The following is a 5,834-nucleotide window of genomic DNA, read 5'->3' on the forward strand; positions in this document are numbered from 1 at the left end:
TAGGTTTATTAGATAACTCCCTTAAAAAGATTTACAAAAAAACATTTATTTGTGTCAAATTATGGTTTTTGTACACGAGTGTGGTATGGTCCTCAAACAAACATTTTGAAAAAGTGGTTTTTAAGGATCCATACCAAAAACAAAATCTATCTTATGGGTACACAAATAAATTACATTTTCAAAAAGTAGATTCTAAATACTAAATTTTTTATTTTTGAATTTATTTTATATTTAATCTCTAAATGCATCAAATTTTGACATCAATTGACAAGAAATTTTAAAAATAGGAAAAACCCTTCCATTTTTTGCTCAAAAGCTAGACCCAACTTCACGCACCTACCCATGCTTTATCTAAGTACAAATATCCTTTTCATTATCATAATAGACACTTACTTGTTGATTGTAGACATCTCAAATTGTATGTTCATGAATGAGATGATTTAGGAAATATATCTCATTCTTGTGTAGTTTAACAATTCCTTCATAATTTTGATATAGGAGATTCCCCTCCTTATGATATAATATATATTTCTTCTCCTCTTGTCTCTAGACTAGGGGGGCAAGAGGTCTATTTCCATCGAGTATCATAGGATCCATTAGGTCTTTTATTGTGCTTAACCAGTATTCTTTTCTCCTATTTTTCTATTATTATGTATTATGTGCTATTCAAGATATATTTTCTAAGATATTTGTTTGTAAAGGTATCCCTTGTCTTCCTCCTTGGGGGGCAAGGTTTTCCCTTCCTTCTCTTTGTCTAAGGAGTTGCTTCCCTTAGCTTACTGGTACTTATTTATATTGCAATATTATTTCTTCATATTAATAGATGATTTTACTATGGATTATCTTTTTATATAAGAGGTTTTTGTCCTAGGTCATCACCTCTTCTCTCTGTTGAAAATTATGTTCTTTATAAACTCTTACTCATTCTTTGGTGTTAGAGTTGTTTTCCTCATTCCAAAGATTCATTTTCCTCTTCTTTATAGGAGGCTTGGTGATTGAATCTTTGTTCCCAATTGGTTTATCTTTGAAAGATTATATTTTATCTAAATGTGCTCCTCTATGGCTGAGGGTCTTGGTCATAAGATCTCTTTCTTTGAGGATCATTTTTCCATAAGTGACATATTCTTTGTCATGATTATCTATGTTCTAGGAATATGGTATATAATGTTGTTAAACATGATATTTCCTTCCACTGTGAAGTAGGTATCCTCTTCCTTTTCCTCTTCCTTATCATGTCTAGTAGAAAACCACAATAAGGATAGGGGCATATATATGGTGTCCCTTGTATTATAGATTTTTATTTATATAACAAGTCTTAGAGGGTAATGCACATAAGATGCTAAATCCTAAAGAGACACATTTTTCAATTTCTTTTAGGCTAAATCCACCAAAGGTAGTGCACATATGTTACTAAATCTTGAAGAGACACACATTGCTAAATCCTCTATAGGTAATGCACATAACTTGCTAAGTCTTGAAGAGATATAATCTTTTCAATTTTTCAATATGCTAAATCTTCCTAAGGTAACACACATAAGTTGTTAAATCTTGATGAGACATGCATTTCATATTCATAGTGATACGAAAACATGGATCTATGGGTATTCTAGAAGCCATGAGAAGAAGCATTTACAACTGGTAGCATAGTTTATGGGTGAACTATCAGGTTTGGCCATTTGTTTGAGTCTCCTCTCTTTTGGTGATTCATGGTAAGATGGGCATCTTACTTGATGAGGTAATTACTTCTTCTTTTCTTTCTTTTCACTTTCATGCTAGTAGGATTGAATCATGAAGCTATGTTATTTATACATTGCTCTTGTCTTTCATATGGAATAATTTATGTTTTTAATGATAGTTTTCCAAATATGATATTAGTATGAGAAATATTTCTTAGCAAAGTTTCTTGTGCTAATTTATTTGGGTTTGTTTCATACTAACCCTTTTTCTTTTATGTTGTTTTGTTTTTGTCTATTTTTGCACACTTGCATGTATATGTTGCATTAGAATCCTTACCATAGGGACTTATATCCTTAGATAAGTTTTATTTTATCTCATTATGAATCCACATGGATCTCTTCTTTCTTCTCCTTTACCAATATTTTTCATTAATTTCATACACTTGTTAAAGTTGGGGCTAAATTTATTGTCTTAAAATGGAAGCACTTCCATGTTAAGAGTATTTAGCTCTTTGAGTAATTGGTTTGGGGTCATTTCAAGTGCATTGAGTAATTCTTTGCATGGATCTAGTTATTTTTCCCCTATTTTGCTTCTCTCTCTCTCTCTCTCTCTCTCTCTCTCTCTCTCTCTCTCTCTCTCTCTCTCTAGCCTATTTTTGACAACTTTCTCTATGAAACTATGGACTTTGATTTTTTGGGTCATGGATGACCTTTTAGGTCAGGGTCAACCTCATCCCTGACCTAGGTCAGGGTCTTTCTTGACCCTAACATAGGGTAAGGTCAACCTTTTCCTTGACTATAGGTACAAATTTCAATTTCTAGGAGTTTTAGGATATCAGGCTTTGGAAAGTTTCATTTTCCCACTTTTGGGTCAGATATTTTAGGTTTCAAAATGGTAGACTCTTAAATTCCATTTAATTTAGGTTCCTCATTTTGAGATCCATGATTCATAAGTGCATCCACGATCTATGAGAAAAGTCATTATCTACTTTTTAAAAAGAACATCTACAATCCATTATCAAGCATTCTATCATTCAAGAATTCAATTTTTCCATTAGAGATCAAGGATTGAAGCATTCAAGCCTTTGAAGGGATTTGGTTTAACTATTCAAGATTTAACATTAAAACCCTAGATCTAGCCATCATGGCGGTGTGATCTTCCTTCAAGATCCCTTGTTTATCCTTAAGATATATTCATTCTTTTATCAAGGTGGATTCCAAGCATACAATCATGGAGGTTTTGATTTACATTTGCTAATGTAATGTTCAAGCTCTTATATCAATATACTTGTTTACATTTCAAATACAATTTCATATCTATTTAATATAGTACTTCATTGATAGACTTACTTCTACTATATTCTAGCATTCCTTATTTCAATTCCATTATTAAGGTTTATTCCAAACTCGGGTTTGACCAAGGAAAACCCCTCATCCAAACAAAAAAAACCATTTTTCTTGTAGATACAGGTGTGGAACAATGAATTGAAGTTCAAATTTGGACATCCTTTTTTGTCATACTTTTAAGATCTATAAACAAAAAATTTGTTGGAGCAATGCAAGTCAAGGTCAACTTTTTGGGGTACAATTATGCCTTAGGCTAAGATTGTGCCCCTCTATTTGGGTCGAGGTCAACCTCCCTTCAAAAGAACAAATTTTTTCTAGGCTTTCTTCATGTCGACATTAGCAATCTAGAATAGGTTGTAGAGATCCCTAAAACTATACATAGACATCAAAAATCAGCATTTTTCAAATTTATCCTACTATAAGGTAAGTATTTGTCTTCTTTTCATTTTAGATTTCAAGTACTTACTTATCAAATAGTAAGACCATAGGATCTCATTTATTCTTATTCTCTATTGCTTGATCCATTTGTGCATTGATCCTTTTGAGAATTCAGATTGAGGTTAGGTCCCATTTTCACACTATTTAGGAATCATTTAACTTCTCACTAAAATAAGAAACAAGTCTACCTTCTTGACTCAAAATAGTGCCTATTGTACTACCACTAGCTTCACAATCTACTTGAAACACCTTATCAAATCTACAAGTGCTAGAATATGCTACTCTATAACTTGTTACTTGTAGAGTTTCCTTGCACAATGCTTAGCAAAAGGAATCCTTCCAAACTCCTCTCTTGAAAAGCTAATCTAGGATCAACTCCAAGGTTTTAGATGTAAGAAAACTCAGGTGAGGAAACAACTTCCTACACTAATCTCTTAAGAGAAGTATGGTGCAAATCCTATTAAAATCTTTTACACTTATAGATTCAATATCATGTAAACAACAATATTTCAGCCAAGCAAGCATAAAGAAAATACACAGAGAAAGAAACACATAACACAAAGATTTTTCGGTGGGGAAACACCTTTTGGTAAAACAACCCCACCCCTGCAGAACCTGCACAATGTATTATCTTCAACACAAGGTTACAATATACTTGCAATGCAAGTTCAACAGTGACAACAGAAGACTCCATTAGCAACTCACAGTATGAACAATACACTTTTTCACATACACCTCTTCACAACCCTAAAAATGCTTATAACATGTGCTTCACTTTTAGGGCTACTCCCAAAGGTAACCGTATTAGGGTTTTACCATTCTCAAATTTATCAGTTGCCACATGTCTTCACCTGTCATTGAATCTTCCTAACATAGCTCTTACGTGTCATAGGAATCCATCATAACCATTTTAGCTATGATCCTCTTATACACAATTCAAGATGCCGACACATCAACATTATTTGCAAGAAATACATTTTACAAAACAAATAATAAGAATAGGAATTATCCAAGGTTGAGACACCTTATTCCTAACATTAGGCGATCTTGTGACCTATCGAAATCTACTCAATTGAAGATAAATGTGTATGTTCATGAGGAAGCCTTCGCTAGTTTAGCTGATTTAGATAAGATGTTTGATCTACTATTTTGATAAGTAACCACAAAAGAGTATTTTTTTGTATTTCTATTTTATCATGAATGAAATTGGTCAATTCAATTGTATGAATTCCTATTTTAACCAAGTGTTGGAAAAGAAAATAACAAAGATAAGGTAACAAGATATTAAAAAAAAAAAATTGAAAGGGAAATTTGTAATGGACATAAACCATGGTAACAAAATGTCTACGAGTTATATCATTGAAAATATTAGGTAGGAAACCAATAAAAATAGGAGCAAGGCTTCCTTAATTCCATTGATGCAATAATTGATGGGAACTCAATAATAATTGAAAGATGTTTCACTTCTCATCAAATGACAAGGCCATGGAAAGTTCACTCATGTGATGCAATAAGCTATGTAGGAACAATCAATGATCTTTCCTTTGACTTGGAATGTCAGCGAAATTCATTAACATGAGGGAAATACCAAAACTAAAGGGTTGCACAATTATAACAAGATAATAAAACCATTGGCGCCATTATTATTCGTGAACATCCATTAACAAAAAAAACACACTTTGGCAAGAATAAGTAAACTCAAAATGATAGCATCAATAGAATATATTATTACATCAAAATAACAACTTGGAGTACATATTACATCCATGTATTTATAAGAAATAATCTCATCCTTTTTTCTAGGAGAGAGTTCTTAAAATGTAACTCATGCTAAAAACTAATAAAATAAATCTAAATATATACAAACTGACTCTCTAAATGGCTCTAAGTAGGTCTCCAACCTTGTTTATATCAATTAATGGGTGTATAAGCATTTGAATGACTTAAAGAAATGAAGGAAGATGTAGATAAGAAGAAGGAAGTTGCAAAAGGATCTAAGAGTCACTAGAAGCTCTAAAAATTGAAGCTTGACCTTCTCTAAATGTTTTTAGGAGTTGAACTACCATTACAAGTCACTTCTAAGGCATGGAATGCTCTTAAAATAGGAATTGGTAGTCAACTATCTGTGCACTACTACTTCTTGAAAATTGTCAGCACAACTCTAAGAATTTGCACACCAGTGCACTTGTATGATAGGTTCCAAAAAATGGAAAATTTTTCCAAGTGTCAAAATTGAACTTCCAGCATCTCAGTTTTCTTCCCCTTTACACCAAATTTATGTTTGGATGTTTCACCTTAAACTTCTCAATTATCTCCATTACTTGGGTAACCTCTCATAAATCCAAAGCTCCATACTTGTCCTTTACTACTTAG

This window comes from Cupressus sempervirens, chromosome 1 (genome assembly GCF_028749045.1).
Source record: "Cupressus sempervirens isolate cs-2001-9-10 chromosome 1, ASM2874904v1, whole genome shotgun sequence".
NCBI classification, from domain to species: Eukaryota; Viridiplantae; Streptophyta; class Pinopsida; order Cupressales; family Cupressaceae; genus Cupressus; species Cupressus sempervirens.